The sequence below is a fragment of the Gracilinanus agilis genome, chromosome 3 (genome assembly GCF_016433145.1).
Source record: "Gracilinanus agilis isolate LMUSP501 chromosome 3, AgileGrace, whole genome shotgun sequence".
Taxonomy (NCBI): Eukaryota; Metazoa; Chordata; class Mammalia; order Didelphimorphia; family Didelphidae; genus Gracilinanus; species Gracilinanus agilis.
Window position 1 is genome coordinate 617,220,416 of NC_058132.1, and position 19,795 is coordinate 617,240,210.

Sequence of the window (19,795 nt, forward strand, 5' to 3'; positions counted from 1 at the left end):
AGTGCTTAGTATATGCTGGGCATTTTTCTAGGTGCTGGTGATAAAAAAAATATAAAAATGAGATGTTCTTGCCCTCAAGGATCTTACATTCTATCAGGGATAAAAACTTGTATACATAGAAGTCTATAAAACTACATGCAAATAACTCAAGGTAATTTTGGCAGAGTTGTATTAGCACCTTTGTGGATCATGAGGGACCTCATATAGGAAGCGGTTTTAGAATTGACTGTTGAAAAAAACATTATATGCATCCTTGGGAGAGAGAAGATTGCTTTTCATGAGAGTATATTGAATGACTATTTACTAAGCATGTTGTAGAGAGGATTCTTACCTAAGTACAGGCTGAACTAGGTGGTCCCTTGGGCAGCTAGGTGGTATGGAGATGGAACACTGGCCCTGGAATTTAAAAAGACCAGAGTTCAAATCTGACTTCAGATACTTATTAGCTGTGTGACCTTGGACAAGTCACTTAGCTCTGCCTGCATAAAAATAGAAAAGGAAATGGCAAACTATTCCAAGTATCCTTGCCAAGAAAACCCTATTGACACTTAGCCCATGGTAGATACAAAGAGTTGAACATGATTGGATAAGTACAAAGTACCATAAGGTGGTCTCTGAATTTCTGTGATTTTCTCTGAAATTCTGTGATTTGGGTATTTCTTACTGACCACTACCCTCTGCTTACCTTCCCAGCAATCTAGGATGTCTCCTAGGATATGGACTCCAGAGCTGTCTCCAATGTTCAACAGTAAACCACCATTAATAACAGCTTGAGAACATTATCATTTGGAAGTTTCCATTCTTGTCTTTTTGGGGAGCTAGATGATATAGTGGATGGAGTACAGGGTCTGAAGTCAGGAAGATTCATCTTCTTGAGTTCAAATCTAGCTTCAGACACTTACTAGCTGAGTGACACTGGGTAAGTCACTTAACCTTGTTTACCTCAGTTTCCTCAACTGTAAAATGAGGTGGAGAAGAAATGGCAAATCACTTCCAGTATCTTTGCCAAGAAACTTCCAAATGTGTTATAAAAAATCAGACACAAGTGAAAAACAACTGAATGACAAACAAAACTCTTCTCTTTTGCCTTTCATTTATATAGATCATTTTAAATTAGGCAATCAACTGTTTTTTCTATTGTTTTCCATTTCTTTAGTTTACATTCTTTTTTTCTTATTCTGTGGTTTGTCATTTCCAGAACCATGGGGACTGAAATAGCACTTGGGTGAAGTGTGACCTACTCCTGAGATGAAAAACCCCGTCCTGGGGAAGTTTATAAAATATTTGAGATCCAGAGGGTCTTTGTTCTAACTCCTTTGTTTTACAGAGAAGGATAAAGACCTAAGTGACTTGTCCAAATTCATAATGGCATAGTAAAAAGGGTATTAGACTTGGAGGTAGGGAGACCTGGGTTCAATCCTCACCTTAGACACCAGCTGTGTGACACTGGAAAAATCATTCGGCTTGAAACTTAATTTCCCCAATCGGTAAAATGGGGATAATAAAAACAACTCCCCCATAGTTGCAGGATCTTGGGTTCTGAAGTTTTGAGTAACTATTTTTTTTAGCGAGTGAGAGAAAACAGATCTGGTTGGCATAAGGAGATTTGATGGTTTTATTTTACTATTTTTCCCCCCTTTTAGAACATTAAAGCCCAAACCTTTAGGGAAGCAGAGACTGTGGGATGTGTTTGAATGTTTCAAATCAAAGGCTGCTAAAGAAGGGAGAACGATAGGTTTCAATAAGCACCTTCTTTCAGTAATTTTAAGAATTCTGCTTGCTAGGACAGAGAGACCCTGGGGGACATGCCAGAAATGCACACACATGCACACAAACACACACGCAAGTATCATAGATGGAATTTTCTTTAGCTTGACTTGCCTATACAAAGCCTCTTCCTGCATAGATTCTGAAGGCAAACTTAGGTCTAATTGGACCATTTGGGAGCCTCCAATCTTGTTCTCTCTCCCACCCTCTAGCCTTAACCCCAGGGCAGCCAGGTCTATGGTTGGCCATCAGGGCTCTGGGGGCCAATGTGGAGGCAGGACTATTGCTTTGTGCCTCTGGCAAATAAATGTTTCAGTTGTGAAACCTGGACCATCCATGCAAATATCTGGGTGCCCTCCTTCCTACTTGTCATATGAAACGGAACTGTTTCTTGACACAGATACAATATTACAACACAGACCAGCTTCTAAGTAAGTTGGGAACAAACCATCGGTTCTCTTTGTTTTTGTGATGATATATGGATGATTGGGGGAATGGAGAATTTTACCCCAGGTTTTGGGATTGAGTTATATGTCACATGCCTGGAGAAGTGGATTTAGAGATAGCAGCACACAGAATGTGTTTATAATGATAGTGAGGAAGGAAATTAGAATAGCTAAAAACTAGCAAATGCTTCATTTTTATAGGTCCTCGCGAATTGGCCAAAATTCATTTCATGCTGTTTAAAAACAAGAAAAGAAATATCTGTTTTTTTTTTAAACGAGTCCAATTGAATATAGCATTAGGAAAAGATGCACATATTTTGAAAAGACTATAAAAGTCCTCAGAAGACCAAGGTAAAAGGACAAATTGACATTTAATTGAAAGCAATGTGCATGAAGAGATCTTGTACTTTTTATAGAGTCAAATTACCTGGAAAACGGAAAGAAAAATGGCTGGATGGGCATAACATGTTTATAATGCAAGCCTAAAGTGGAGTTCAGTGACAAGGGTGCCAAAAGGCACTCTTAAAAAAAATAGGATCATCCACCTAAGATACAACAGAAAAATCACTCCTTATGGCTTTGGTTTTTAATATAATTTTTGAGACAAAATGAAGAGAAAATCCTTTGTTCATGCCCCATCTCTCCTGGTCTCTAGTTCTCTGTGGGATGCCAGAGGAGCTTGGCTTAGTGAGGTTGACTGTGTTTTCTTTACCAAACACTGAGTCTTTTTTTTTTTCCCCTCAGAGAGCCAAAGCAATGCTGACATTGGGGATTCTTAAAGGCAAACCGAGAAGGAAGCATTTTGTGGCTTCTGTAAGGGAGCTCATTAGCTTGCAAATTCATGATGTACTGGAATGAATATTTGCCTAAGGGTCAACAGATGTAGGCTCTAGTTCTGTTTCTGTCACTATCTGTATTATGCTGAGCAACTCATAGACCTTCTATGGACTTTAGGTTTCTATTCTTTGGGCTTCTGGATTGGGTTAGCTTGGCCATCATGTTATAAGGATGCATACTCATGGATTCAAAGGATTATGGGCAGTGAATACTTACCCAACTCTCCTTTAGGACTTCTGGAAAGCTTTCACAGCCAAGCTAGATTGCATCTGCAATAAGTAGCACTTAAATATGCCCTCAAGTCACTTGAGATGGGAATGACTTCAATAATAGATATGTGGAGAAATTCAGGACACAGGACACAAAGGAAGATACTCTGAAAGGGAAACAGGAATCTCATGACATGAAGACCATTTCTTGTGAGGCCCTTGCCAAGGAGAAGAAAGGATTATTTTCAGGTAGGGTTTTGGTTGAATGGTCTCTGAGGTGCTTTTTAACTTTGAGAATCTGTGACTCAACTATTTGGCATTTTCTCTAGTCTGACAGAAGAGGCTGAGAATGCATTTAGAATAAAATTTTATACCATCTAAATCTCAGTGCCTTAGGACACGTCTCAGTCATACTGCCCTGCTCCTTGTGCCGTGGGAATGTGAGTAGGGGGGCTTTAAAGATCTCTAGTTAAGATTTCCAAAACCATTGTTGATCTGCTTTTTGTTTAGAATATGGAAGAGAAGCCTGGAATAAAAGGCTCTAGGGAGCATGAGGAGAATACCAATCCTCTAGCTGGTATTAGAAGTCTCACAAAGTTGGGGTGGGGATGTCGCTTGGTGAGTTTGAGTGTGGAAGCATTTCAGATACCAAGTAGTACTTTATGCCAACAATGTGGTAGGGTAGGCAAAAAAAGGTAATGTAATCTTAGGTTGCATTCAGTGACATAATGCCTAGGACCAGGGAGGGAACAGTCCAACTCTCCTTTGCCCTGATCAAACCACATGATGGCTATCGTCTTTGTTTCTTTATCTCACATTTTAGGAAGAACACTGGTTGATAAATTGGAGAGTTTCCATAGTAGAGCAACCAAGGTAGTGAAGGGCTTCAAGTGCATGCCATATGATGAATAGATGCAAGAAATGGAGATGTTTAGCCTGGAGAAGAGAAGACTCACAGGCAATATGAGAGACGCCTTCAATTATTTAAAGGGCTCTCATGTTGAAGAGGGATTATTTGACTTGTTCTGTTTGCCTCCCAAATGTGACAATGGATACAAGTTGAAAAGAGGCAGGCAAATTTGGGTTTGAGATAAGGTTAAATTCCTTAAGAATAAGAGCTTTTCAAAATAAGAGAAGGTTATCTCCAGAGATAATAGATTCTTAATTCTCCAAAGTCTTCAGAGAAAGACTAGTTGAGGACTTTTAGGAAATGGAAGAGGGAATTATCATTCAGGTAGGTGTTAGACTACATTAGACTGAGTCCCTTCCCAGTCTTGAGGTTTTGTGACTTCTCTACTTAGTACTTTTTCCAGACAGTCAAGAAGAGAAGAGAAGGCTTGGAGGAAGTAAGTTGAGGGATGTGTGCTAAGGAAAGTATGTGTTAAAGTAAGGTCATAGGGACAAAGATAGACCTTTGGTGTGTTAAAACAGCTACAATGAGCATCTAGTTGTTAATAATGATTTAGGACCTGCCTTTGTCATCCCCATGGAATTAGACACTTTCTCCTGTGCTCAGAAACAAATCAATCATATTGAGTGAAGGAAGGATTCATGGAATTTCAGAGCTGACAAGGATCAGCTAGTCTCTATAGAGTCCCTAGAGTATGTGACAGGGTAGTTGGGGAAAGGATCTTGGTAAGATATGAAAGAATTATCCGCAGGACATTTTTCTGGGTCCTATAGCATAAATTAAAAGAGTATGATGCTTTATAAACCCTACTTGCCCATTAGGTCAGGTTGGGGCTGGCTACACAGATACCAGATAGCCTATAATAGAGGATTTGGAGTCCCTCTTGGAGAAGAGACATTTCAGGAGCTGTAAATAAATGTTTTAATTAAATAGTTTGTCTGGAAACCACCTGTCAGACTTGTGAGGGAGTGTGGTACAAGTGTCAGAAGATATAAGTATTCAAAAATCCCAGTTCTACCACTTAGCAGTTGCTCAAATAGGGAAAATACTGATTTACCTGCAGTTCCTCAAGTAGGCTACTCTGTCTTCCATTTCTGTCTTTACACTGTTTCCTGCCTTTCTTCTGAGATCATATCTCATGGATATCTTGTTTGTACATAGTTGTTTGCAAGTTTTCTCCCCCATTAGACTGTTAATTCCTTGAGGGTTTTTTTGTTGTTGTTGTTTTTATTTTGCCTTTCTTTGTATCTGCATCACCTTGTGTCCTTAGCCTATGTGTCTGTTACATAGTAGGTGCTTACTACATTTTTTTGAAACCCTTATCTTCTTTATACTAAGTATCTCTTCCAAAACAAAACAGTGGTAAAGCTAGGTAATTGAGTTTAAGTGACTTGCCCAGGGTCACACTGTTTTATGAATTGTCTGAGATCAAATTTGAACCCAGGTCTTCCTGACTCCAGGTCTGATGCTCTAAGTACTGTGACACCCAGCTGCCTCCTAAATTACCTTATTTTCAAAAAAAGTTTTTATGCTTCCTTTCAGACGTTGTTCAGGCACCACCTTCTGAATGAGACCTATCTGATCTCACCAATTGTGTGTTCCCTCCCTTCCTAAAAATTCATATTTATTTCTATTTGATGTGTATGTTTAGGTATGTACTTGTATGAATCAAGTGAGATTGCATATCACATGAAGAGCTTTGCATACCTTTTTGATGAGTCATTTCAGTCATGGCCAAAGCTTTTGGACTCCTCTTGGGTTTTTCTTGTCCTCTACCAAGGAGTGGTTTCCTGGAGAGCTTTACCATTTCTTCTCTATCTCATTTGACAGATGAGGATACTGAGGCAAATAGGATGAAGTGTCTTGCCCAGAGTAGTAAGAGTCTGAGGCTGGGTTTGTACAGAAGAACATGAGTCTTCCTGATTCCAAACTTCCTACTCTAGTCACTGAAACACCTAGCTGCCTTAAGTGCTATACAATTGCTCTCATTACTATTATTATAATACCCCCCCCCACTACCATCACCATTGTTGTTGTTTCCCCCGTTAGGAATGTAACAGGAATAGGGTGTGTTTTATTCTTTGTACTTTGATCCTTCCTGCCTAGCAAATAGAAGTTACTCAATAAATATTGTTGACTAATTAATTGTACAAATCCCTTAATCTCCCTGAACTTGCAAATTGGGTTAATGATGCTTTCAAAACCTGTCTCAGTGTTGTTGTAAGGAAAGCCCTGGGTGAGCTATTATTTCTTCTTATCTCTAAGCCTCAGTTTCCTCATCTGTAAAAGAAGGCTAATAATATGGGTGATATTGGATAATAATAATAATATGGATAATAACCTTAGATAATAAATTTAGATCTGAGATAATGAGGCAGTATATGACTGAGAAGAAAAGTGAGAGGGAAGTGATTTTCTCAAGGTCACACACAATCCTAAATGGCAGAGCCTGGGATTTGAACCGGCATCTATTTTAGTTGAAACCTAAAATTCTTCCTAGCTTTGCAAACAATCATAGGATTGCAGTCGGGGAACCGGTAAGATAATGAATGTGTAAGTGTGATGCACCATAAACGCAGTGTAAAAATATGGATGGGTGTTATTATTGTTGCTGTTATTGTTATTATGGCACTTATTATCCAGTAGCTTCTGAAGACCATTTCAGCCGGGTGGGGAATGACTGTCAATAAGACCGACTGCCTGGAGCCACACAAGGTTTTATTCTGTGCAAGAACACTTTTTCCTGAAGAGTGACAGAAGCCAGAATAGAATTTAGCTGACCTACTTTGTGTCTTGCTATCTAAGCAGCAGACCACGCATCAGCCATTTTAACCAGCTTTTCAAGGTCAGGACTTTCCATGCAGATAGCGGTCCTGTGCTTGACACAAAGCCTCCGAACATCAATTGGAGTATTTACGAAATTTGAAACACGTCCCCTGTCCCCAGTTGTTCTGTGCAGAATCCTGGGCTTGCCTGCTTCCTGTCCGGGCCAGATAACGAATGCTGGTGCTCGAGTTTAAATTGGCTGCTTGGTTTATGCAGCAGGTGCTTAAAGAAGTCACTATAATTATCAAGCACCTGGAAGAGATCAAATGCAAAGGGAGGCAGCAGCCAGCCATAAAGGATTGGGGGGCTCCATTTTGGGCCACTCGGACAAATGCCTACAACACACGAACACAATATCTTATTTTTCACTTTTATGAGAAAATCATTTGAAACCACCTCTGCGCAGATTAAAAAAGAAAAAAGCCATAGCTTTATGTATCTATTACTGTGCTTTTCATCCTGTAGTGCTTTGAGAGAACCTTCTCGTTGGAGCTGAATTTCTTTATGTTTTGATAAAGATAAATTGCATTCAGAGGGGAGAAGAGGGAAAATTTTTCTTGATTATTTTCCCAAATAAAATGTCAGGGGAAATGTGTTTTTAACTCTGAAAGGAGTCAATCCCTTTCCAACAATTCGAAATGTTCTGTGCTATTCAGCCTCCTATAAACCTTTGATCCTAAGAGAAGGTCGTTATGTACCAGGGTCTGAAGAGACTCATCAGAATGGAAGGGTGCCCATCATTTACCGAGTGCATTTTTGACAGCCCCAGCTCAGGCTTATTAACCAAAGGGATAGAAGAATGAGTGTTATCAGCATTGTGTTTTATAGAACTAGGGAATTGAGAAAACAAGTAAAAGAATAAAAAAAAGGCAAAGGTAAAGAGCAAAGCTGCAAAAACACCAGGGCATTTGGAAATGCTGGCTTTAGCTAGAAGCACTCTCCTCTCCTCCTCTTAATTGTAGTGGGAGTCAGTATACTGTCATGGGAAGACCTCTAAATATGGAGTCAGAGGATCTGAGTTAAATTCCTACCTTTGCTATTTAATATGTGACATTGGGCAAATCATGGGCTTGGTTTCCTTTTCTGTGAAAAGAGAAGGCTGGACTAAATAACCTTTATAGTGCCTCTTAGCTCTAGAACTATAATGCTATAAATTCAACATTTTTCAACACTGTTTTTGGGCTCCATAAATGCAATGTAACACCTTAGATAAAAATAGAGAAAATAATCCAGGAAAAAGATGAAGAAGAATGGTTGTAGATACAAGATTCTCCAGAAGTCACTAAAAACAGGTGGACTCAAGTCAAAAAGTACCTATTTGGCCTTGTAAACTACCAGGATTTTTGGCAGAACCAACCAGGTCATAGCCCAAGAAGGCTGTTTGGCAGTCCCAGGAAAACATGGAGCTTATGTTAATGTAGCTTTTAAATACTGAGCCTGTTTGATCACCTTGCCAAGTTAGCTCTTAATTTCAGTAGCCTCTATAAAGTGTATTGGGAGACAGAGAACTTGAGTGGGTTATCAGTGATAGGTAGGAAGGAGGTTGATACATTATAACATAATGAGACCTGTAAAAGAAACAAAAGAATAAAATTAGAAGATAATTCTAATAAAATCCAGGAATTGATATGGGTATGGGGAGCATGCTAGGTATACTTGTACTTAGTTAAGAAGCCAACATCTTTACCAAAAGGCTAAGCCAGCATATTTCACTACCCTCTCCTCCAACTGGCTGAGTTACAATGGAGACCTTAAGCAGTAATGGTGAAAAATTCAATCTAACTCAAGAAGCTTTATTAAAGCTTAATATGTCCAATACATTATGCTAAGTGCTATGGATAAAACAGCAACAAAACAAAACAAAACCACAACTTTGAAAAGTTGTTCTGAAGACAGTCTTATCACAGTGGTAAGATGATGATAAATAACACTTTTTGTAACAAATACAAAATACCAGGCACTAAGTGCTTTATAATTATTATTTCAATGAGGGGATGCCCTTCAATTGGCGAATGGCTGAACAAATTGTGGTATATGCTGGTGATGGAATACTATTGTGCTCAAAGGAATAATAAACTGGAGGAATTCCATGTGAACTGGAAAGACCTCCAGGAACTGATGCAGAGCGAAAGGAGCAGAGCCAGAAGAACATTGTACACAGAGACCAACACTCTGTGGTAAAATAGAATGTAATGGACTTCTGTACTGGCAGCAATGCAATGACCCAGGACAGCTCTGAGGGATTTATAGAAAAGAACGCTACCCACATTCAGAGGAAGAACTGCAGGAGAGGAGACACAGAAGAAAAGCAACTACTTGAACACATGGGTTGAGGTGGACATGATTGGGGATGTAGACTCGAAACCACCACACCAATGCAACTATCAACAATTTGGAAATAGGTCTTGATCAGTGACACATATTAAAACCAGTAGAAATGCATATCAGCCATGGGAGGGGGAGTGCGGGGGGAGAAGGGGAAAGTAAGAGCATAAATCATGTAACCATGTTAACTTTTCTAAAAAATAAATATTAATAAATGTTAAAAAATAATTATTATTTCATTTGTTCCCCTAACAACCATGGACAATAGGTCCTAAAATTCTCATTTTATAGATGAAGAAACTGAGGCAAATAGAGACTAAGCAATTTGCCCAGGGTTTCACAGGGAGTAAGAGCCTAAGACTAAATCTGAACTCAGATTCCTGACCTACTCTATGCACTATGGAACCCCCTGGCTAAGAGGACCAGAAGCAACAAGGGAGGAGAAAAAAGCATTCATTGTGATAAGTTGTATTGCATTCTGGGAACTGTTTGCTAATAGCATAGTAGGCCAATCTCACTGAATTCCTTTGTATTACCTTTATATGTATTTTGAACATTCTCATATATATGTATCTTGTTTCCATGGTAAAATTGAGTTTCTTGAAGGTAAGGACCATTTCACCTTTGACTATGTAACCCTAGAACCTTACAGAGCACCTGGTATGTAGAATGGTGCTCAATATTTAATTACTGAGTTATTCAATTGTCAGTGGCCATCCTCCGCCACCCCTTTCCCTAAACAAACAAATAAAAAAAACCCCTTCATGGGCAAATCATATCAAAGGCTTGCCTTCTAAAAGGAAGTGAGTGAAATAGAAATGTAGGGAAAAAAAAAGAACTAATTACATATACTAATAGCTTACATTTTTTTATCTAGTCTTTTACAGTTTACAGAGAGTTTTCCTTACAATAATTCTGATTGTTGATGCAGGTGCTGAAAATGCTATTTGTATTCTACAAATAATCAGAAAACTCCAGTAAGAGAAATTACAGTGTGAGAAATTAAATTATTTTTCCAAGGCCACACAGCTAGTAGTCAGTGTCAAATTAGAGACTTGAATGCAGATTTTCTGACTTAAAGTTCAATGTCTTTTCATTTCATCAGGGTGTGTCTCCTACTATAAAGAGACAAAATTGTGCATGCACTCACACACACACACAGACACATATATGCAATCATAGAGTAACCATTCCTTGATTATTTACATCCAACTTGTGAATATTTCCCATGTACAGTTTTGGAATGAGTGAATTTTTTTCACTTTTTCTTTTTTCTAGTAGCTAAGCTGTCTTGGACCAATAGCACTATTTTGTAGCTATATCTTCTCTCCTTGCCCCCCACCCCCCAGTCCCTATTCCAGAACTCTAACAAACATGGGACAAAGGGAGCTTTGGCCCAAGGAGCTAATATGGGGAGGGGTAGTTATTTCCTCCCTGTCACAACCACTGTTCCTGTACCTATGATGCCTCAAAGTTTCTCTGGACTTTGCCACTATGTGACAGTTGCCTTCATCCTCTTCATCCCTCTTCTCTCATTGGGGATTTCTTTCTGGAGCCTCCATTTTGAGGAAGGGACTAGACAAATCATACTTTACTCTCTGGACTTTGCTGCCATGCCCTTGCTTTCTGGCTCCCTTTTCTTGGTCATCTTCCTTTGTTAGAATGTAAGATCCTTGAGGACAATGACAGCATTTTTGTTTTATTTGTAGCCTTAGCACTTGGCAGTGTGCCTGGAACATAGTAAATGCTGTGGATTTAATACATCTCATAGTTTTCTACTGTCTCACACTGCTGCACAGTACAGCTCTCCTTGGTTCACCTCAAACTCAGGTTTCCATTTGGTAACAGATGCCTTCTTCCTTGAACCCAATCACATTAAATTTAAACCAATATTTTTCATATTAAAGCTACATTTATAATGGATTGATCTGGATACTACTGCTACAGTTACTAGCCTAACCTGTTTTTGCCCTGTTGAAAAATTCCTATTACAACTCCCCTCAACCTCAAAGGATTCATGCCTTGACATTTCTCCTATTTTTTCTCTATTTCTTTCACATACAACTCAGATAATTCCTTTCTCTCACACATCTATCCACATTTTCCTTCATTCTCATTTTCCAACTGTCTCAGTTACCTCATGAAAATCTCTTCTCTCCTCCTCCCCCTTCCACCTCTTTGTTCCACTTGTGAGCCAAAGAACAGCCCTAATCATGACTGATACACGTAGTCAAACTAGTGATACCGTCTGTCAAGGGAAAGGCAAGGCAGGCATTTTGAAGGGAAATGAGATACAAGTAAGTACCAGCAAAAACCTCTATGCCCTTGGAAAGTGCTTAGAAATTTCCTTTAGAATCAGAATCTCTTCCATTGTTTTCTAATGAAAGTTGTTTTTCCTCAACTATATCCCAGATAAATTATTTTTCCTTTCTTTTTACTCTTTTTGGCAGAATTGCCTCCTTAGTCCCGTCTAGAGGAGACGTAATATTTAGGTGAGTTATGAGTTAAATTGGAATTTGTGTGCTGAATCGAGTAGCTAACTTCAGTGTGGAACATTATTTCAAATGGAAAATATATTCTGAGTTTCCAACAACTGAATTAAAAAGTGAACTTTTGAAATACAACTTATTGTTTTAGGTTGGTGATTGTGAATTTATGTCAGAAGAAAATAATGAACAGACACATCTCCTGCTCTTTATTTTGGGTTTTGTCTACAACAAATTAAGAGCCAAGTACTATGTCTATGCAAAGAGGATCTGGATCAACTCCATAGGTACTGAAACTGATTAAGATGCCCCAGAAATGAGTTGATTAAGCAAGGGCTTCATCAGGGACCGGCCATGCATGACTAACTCTCTTTGTTTTTATGACAATGTTACTAAACTTCTGGACCAGAAGGATGCCATAGCTATATTTTACCTAGACTTTAGAAAAGCATTTAATATTGTGGAATATATGCTGCCATGTGGGCTAGACAGTCATATAATCTTACAGATTTCAGAGCTGGTTGAATGACCACACTCAGAGTATGGATCAATGTCAACTTGGCAAGAGGTCTCCAGTGGAAAGTCTCAGGGATATGTGCTTGACCCTATGCGGTTAATCAATTTTATCAGTCATTTGGATAAAAGGACAGATGGCAAGCTCATCAGATTTGCAAATGACACAAAGCTGGAAAGGATAGTTCATGTGATGGATGGCAGAATTCAAAAAGATCTTGACAGGCTAGAACATTGGGCCAAATTGGACAAGATGAAATTTAATAGGAAAAATGTAAATGTTTAACTTACAAATATGAAGAGATTTTCACAAGTCCCATATGAGAGCGGTATACAAGATAGCAATTAGTCTGAAAAAGATCTTGGGGCTTTAGTGGACTTCAGGATCATTACAAGTTAATGCCAAAAAGCTACTGGCATCTTGGTATAGCTTCCAGACTTAGGAAGGTAAAAGTTCTATTAGGACTTGAACTCAAGATGTCATGTTTAAGAAACCCAAATGGTCTGATGAAGGAATGCTTATTTAACCTAACAAAGTCTCTCTTTGTGCTCTTGAATGCAAATCTCCATAATCTTCTAGAATAGAGAATTTGTAGTCAAATAGAATAAATTAAACAAAATTATTTTAATGCTTCATACATGGATCTATGACAATTTTAAGAAAAGTGAAGGAAAGAACCCACTCATACCAGAAGGAAGAGTTAGCCTTTCTGTTGTTAAAATGTTAGTAGTTAGAACATCCTAGGCCTCACAAAGCAACCTCAGTTTGTGGTTTTCTTTTTCAGTCTTTTTACAGAAGAGCTCATAGAAAAATTGCATCACCAGGGCTTCCTGGACCTTTAGAAAGAAGAGGTCATTCTGCTTTTCTGTAAATAGTATAGATAGACATAGCATCTCAGGGAAGATATCAACCAGACTATAGGCTAACCAGGAGGTCCAGCGTTTAATGCAGTACAGTGTTCATCCTAGGTGACTGACAGATGTTTGTTAGATGGATGATAGGTTGGACCAGAAGTCCAAGCCAGATCAGAGATCATCTGGTGAGTCTCGTCCCTTACTGGGGATGGATTATTGGCCTTAGGCTCACCCCGAGACTCTCATAGGAGCTCAAGTGGCCACTTGCCTGACTTGGGGATATTACTCTGTGACCCTGTTCTTTTTTCCACAGACATTGCCCCAACTTCTTCATTTCTGTTATGGTCTAGCGATGGCAGGTTGGATTTTGGTATTTTCCCCTCCACTTTGATAAATAGCACAGATAACAGTGAGATGAGGTGAACGTTTTTCTTGGTGGGAGGGGAGGTGGGGTGGGTACAGTTGATTTTCAGTGGGTTTTAATAACACCTCGGGATGGGTAAGATGGATTTTAATAACACCTCAGTGGGGATACTTTGTAATGAAAACATCATAAGCAGCAATTTGAAAAGCTGTTTGAGACTCTCAGATTCTCATGGTTTCTTTAATCCCAAGGAAATGGGCATGAAAACACAGTGAATGCAAACTAGATCTTTGAAATTCCCTTCAGTTTCTCCCGAGAAACTTATTTCTGCAGAAGTACCTTCTGATTGACAAAGGTTCACTTTTACATTCACAATATCACACTGTCAAGGTCTAGTCTAAAATCACCCTCAGAGAATGTTTTGCAGGAGCCTTTAAAAAAATCCCAGTTCTTTTCAATTTATGCATTTCATTTATTGTTTTTCTTTTTCAGAATCCCTCTCTGCTCATATGAAAAATCTCAATTCTGAGGGCACATCCCAGAGAAAGAGTGCCAGGATTTTGGAAGGCATTTTTGATTTGGAGCTTGATATAATTTCATTTTACTTTAACTTTTCTGTTATTTTTTCCTCTGGAAGTCACACACACACACACAAACACACACACACACACACACACACACGCACACACATACAAAATCAATGAGGTAGTTGATCAGCATATCTCAGATCAATTGATCTTTCCCCCAGCTCTCTATGAAATCACAGAAAATAAGGGTAAAAGCCAATAAGATATTAAGATTTTAAACAAAATATAAAGAGGGGCTGACATTTTGTTCCTCCTTTAAGATGTATGAAGGGGTTCTCTGGTCAAAATTTATGGAATTAGAGGACACCTGGACATTGACTGACCAAGGATTCACTATACCCCTAGTGGCTCTTGAGGAGTTAGATGAGACAGGAAACAACTCTAAGGAAGATGACCTCTGGCAGCACGGAATAGAGCCAACTATGGAGGGAGAACTTGGGAGGGACTCCTTATGATTTTTTTCTCTTACATCTCTACCAGAGGGAAGTTGTTGCTCTTCCTTTCTCCACTATTGGCTATTCATTCAGCAGGAGACATTTTTTTTTCAGCAGAAGCAGATCCAGAGAATCAAGATAGGAAATAGCTCTCAGGAATGTGACTTCTGTGACTTGAGAAGAAAGCCCACTGTCAACAATGAGAGGCGAGCTACAGAGAACACCGAGTTACCTGCACAGTAGGGGCACTGTAACTGGGGCTCTGAAATGCCAGAGGTATGAATTGCCTTGATCATAATTTTAGCAACTGATCTCCATAAGTCTATGTATACTCTTAGTGTTTCAAGTGTGCCTTTTTATTAGATTACTCTGTTTACTCACTCTTTCCATAGATACTGTGGAAACGATCAAATTAGCTGTCAGTTAGTGTGCCCCAGGTTCATGGACAGTCTTTTCTAGCTACCGTTATGATACCATCTCAGTAAATGCCTTTGCTTTGAGACAACTGAGTCTACTGACTGATAGTTAAAGGTAAGCTCATGGTAGGTAGCAGGAGCTCATGAGTTATAGTTTTAGGAATTAAGACTCAGAGTAATTCACACCTTAGGTAGTTACTCCCCTGGCCACTTGAATTGTAAATGAGACATAGGGAGGGTACCCTCAGACATATTTTGGTCTGGATCTGTGATTTTAGCCATGTGAATGGCTATTGACATATCCATGTAGATGGAAAAACCTCTTCATCCACACAGATTGGTTGTAATTTAGAGCAGATAAGGGGGTGAAGGAAAGAGTCAAAACCAAATCTGAGGTTTTGGACTTGAGTGACTGGAAGGATGTAAATGTCTTTTACAGAAATAGGAGAGTTTGGTTTAGGAAGACGATGATAAGAACAGTTTGGAACACGTTGAATTTGAGGAAGAAGTCATATATTTAGAGCTAGAAAGGACTTTAGGGATCTTCCAGTCTCATCTCCTAAATTCACAGATGAGGAAACTTAAGAACTACTTACCCTAGGTCCCTGTTGGTGAAGCTGAGCCATGGTGGCATGGAAAAGGCTGCCAAGTTCCCTCTCTCCACAGTGCCTAAGGACATTTTTGCATGCCCTGCCCTTCTGTCCAGCCTTCCAAAGTGAGCACTTCCTCTTTCTGCTATCAGGGATAATGGTGGTGGTGGAAGGGGGCACATAGGCAACTTGAAGTTGCAGTTTGGGCACTCGATCTCAAAAATGTTTGCCAGTGCTGCCCTAGGTCATTTAAGATTTGAGTTCAGCTCCTTTGACTTAAAAATCTAGACTTTTTTTTTTTTTCTACATCACCAGGGCTTTTTATGATTAGAAACAGGTCAACTTTAGAAATGCATTAATCCAGGAGAAATTACATAGGCTTGTCTCAATCTGGGGGTTGGGGGGAGTTCTGCATAATGATGATGACAAATACACAGTGAAAGCAACAGAGACTGCTGATAGAGACAGCACAATGAAAGTGATTAGACAGAGATCCATGTGGTGGACTCAATCGGTGTGGCAAAGGGGAGGCGAGGGGTAAGGGAGGGTCTTTGTTTTCTCAGCTCTTTTTCTGGAAATGAGTATTTCTCGATCTGTTTCACACTCCGGAGCACAGCAAATCCAGAATATATGTGAACTTTGCTTTGCTGTAATGCTAAGGGTTTCTTTTGTTCTCACAGTTTTACGCTTCTCACAAGGTGGAATGTAATCTCACCTCTATAAAATTCTCACCTTCTATAAAATTCAGCAGCATGCAACTCCATTTGTAATGAAAATGGAAAACATTTAAAAGTAAACTCAATTAGCAAATTTGTCACTATTGTCTGAACAGATTATACTTCTAAATTTAATATTCTTAACGTGATCATTTTTGGAAGGAAGCCAAGGGTTACAGTCACTGTCAGGCTTCCAAACTAATTGCCTTTAGCCATGTAGAGGCTCCTGTGGTGCCGTGAAGCCCCTGTCCCAGGAGAGAGGGAAACACTACTTATTGACCCCTCCATGGAGCATGGTGTAGTGGATTGTGTTCATGGGGACTTAGATTTAGGAAGACCTGGGTTCAAGTTCTATTTCTGCTGTGCAACCCCAGGTGGATTCTTAATCCCTCTGGGGCCCCAGCTCTTCATCTGAAAAATAAGAGAGTTGGATTGAATGGTTCTTAAGGCCCCTTCTAGCTTTAAATCTATGGTGCCCATTGCTTGATAATACGCCCTATGTCACCCCCAACCAAGCCAGTGCTAACTGTAATAACCATATTTTTTTTTGTTTGTTTTGTTTTTAATTTTAAACCCTTAACTTCTGTGTATTGACTTATAGGTAGAAGAGTTGGTAAGGGTAAGCAATGGGGGTCAAGTGACTTGCCCAGGGTCACACAGCTGGGAAGTGTCTGAGGCCGGATTTGAACCTAGGACCTCCTGTCTCTAGGCCTGGATCTCAATCCACTGAGCTACCCAGCTGCCCTGTAATAACCATATTTTAAATGATCACCTTTGGCAATTCCCTTAGCTTTTTTTTTTTTAGCTTTTTCTTTTTTGTACCCCAACGATATGACCTACTCCTATATCTGCTCCCAGTAACTCAAGTTTTAAAAATATTCATTACATGGGGGCAGTTAGGTGGCTCAGTAGATAGAGGACCAACCCTAGAAACAGGAGGTCCTGGTTCAAATTTGACCTTAGATACTTCCTAGCTATGTGACCCTGGGCAAACCATTTAACCTCCATTGCCTAGCTCTTACCACTCTTCTGCCTTAGAATCAATACATGATTCTAAGATGGCAGGTAAGGGTTTAAAATTTTTTTTGTTACAGTGTATTGCTAGGGAAAGATATAGGTTGTCCCAAAACTTTTAGTGCTCTTTTAATTATACTTAATTATAGTTTAAATTATAATTTATAATCAGTGAGGGTGGGGAAGTGTGTGTGTGTGTGGGGGGAATGCAAAAATTTTACTTGTTAAAAAGTTCTCATGAATTAATCCTGTTTTTTTTTAGAAAAAAAATTTTCCATGGTTGTATGATTCATGTTCTTACTCTCTCCCTCTCAGCCTTCCCCCCATAGCTGATGTGCATTTCCACTGGTTTCTCATGATTAATCCTATTCCTAAGGACCCCCTGATTAGAGGATACTAGACCAGTGTTGGGCAAACTATGGCCCTCGGGCCATATGCAGCCCCCTGAAATGTTCTATACAGCCAGACATTATTCCTAATCTGACGAATACAACAAGTAGGATACAATACAATGACACTTTGTAAGAGTTGCCTTAGAAACAGACTGACAGATGAGCATTTCCTTTCCTTTGGCCCCCTCTTTAAAAAGTTTGCCATCACTCTACTAGACCCATTCTTAGTTCCTCTTCTCTCTCGTCTGACCTCTCATCTTGATATTACTCAACCTTGATATTAGCCCAGTTCTTGATCTTGCTGTGGATTTGACTGACCACGTTCCTGCCTCTCAGATTTTTGGAATCTGTCACCCCAACCCTTAATTAGTATGGTAGGAGGCCAGCTCTGGGTACTATTTCCTTCCTAAAACCCACCCAATATTATTACACCTTTGAGAGAGAGAGAGAGAGAAAGAAATAGAGACACCCTCACACACATACACACAGACAGAGAGACAGAGATACAGAGACAGAGACACAGAGACAGAGAGAAAAAAGGTTTTATTTAAAGCTTAGCACTGAATATCAATAAGACAAACTAAACTCCTTTAATAATAATTTACATTTAAGTAAATTGATACCAATACAAAAAGTAATATAATAAATTTTCAGCCATTCTCTTCAAGTGCTTCTCAGGGCTCATTGTCCTTGCATTCTCAATCACTTCCCTCTTATATGGTCATGGATCACGGATGCTTGGTTCTCCTGTACCTACTTTTTAAATTTGCATTATCTCATAAAGATATTTCCCTGTTTTTTAAAATATTCCTTATACTCATTGGCCTTAATTGCATTATTCAATATTCCATTACATTAATGTACCACAATATTTAATCATTCCCCTTCTGATAGACATTGAAGTTGCTCGAAGATTTTTTTCAATTGCACATAATGCTGCTAAACAATCTTTAGACAGACATCTTCCCCACCCTCCCCCACCCTGCCTGTTTTCTTTCTTTCTTCCTTCCTTTTTTTTTTTTTTTTGCTTTGTTTTTGATAACACTTTCAGGATATATTTTAAAGAATGGAATTATTGAGTCAATAGCGCTGTCATTTCTCAGGATACATCACCCTTAACCTACTGGCTAAAGCTCGGGAAAGTGGTTTTCCTCATTTTTAAACCCCTACACCCTTAACTCTAGCCTACGAAGGTTAGAGGAAATCTGAAATAAAGATTCTTCCCTGTCTGGGCCCCAAAGTTTTCCTTCTCCTCATTCCCATCACCCTTCTTTAGAATTTTAGGTTTTATACCACCTCACCCTGGCTCTGGGGGGTTTTTAATACACTGTGAGGTGCCTGGAAGCAGCTTTCTATCTCTGTCTCTATCTCTATTTGTCTGTCTTTGGATGCTACTTTCAGAATAAAATCTGTCTGTCTCTGTTTCTGTTTCTATCTCTCTGTCTTTTTCTGTCTCTTGTCTGTATTTCTATCTTTATTTCTCTGTCTCAGTCTCTCTGTCTCTCTATTTCTTTCTCTGTGTAACTTTTTCTTTCTGTTTCTGTCTTTGACTCTTTCCTTAATCTATTTTCTCTATTCACTTGATCTGCCTGAAATAGATCCACTAGAAGAATCTTTGCTAGTTTGGTGATCACTTGGCGATAGTAGAATTAAAAAATTTAGAACTGCACAATAACTTAGGAATCATCTAGTCTAGATTCTTCCTTTTTCAGGTGGGGAAAATGAGACTAAAATGTTCGAGGTCACATAGCCAGTAAGTAATAGGATACAAATGGAGTTTTCTTTCTATTACAATATGTTCTATTACAATATGTCTTTTCCACCTATGATTTTTGTGGGTTGTGGTTCCTTCCCTTCTCACAGGCTTCTCTGAAGCTAGCCTTTATACACTGACCAAAACATGGCCTTTAAATTCTAGACCAATCTCCATCTTTTTGTTATCCTGAACTATTTTTAAGGTTTACATTTATTGGATGAACTGAGCTTAGCTGATGGAAACATACAAGGGTCAAGCAATATGGGATCTATTTCTTCACTCCCAGCTCAGGCTCCAATCAGTCACTTAAATCATGACAAATCATGATGGTTCATAGTTGAGTCCTACTCTT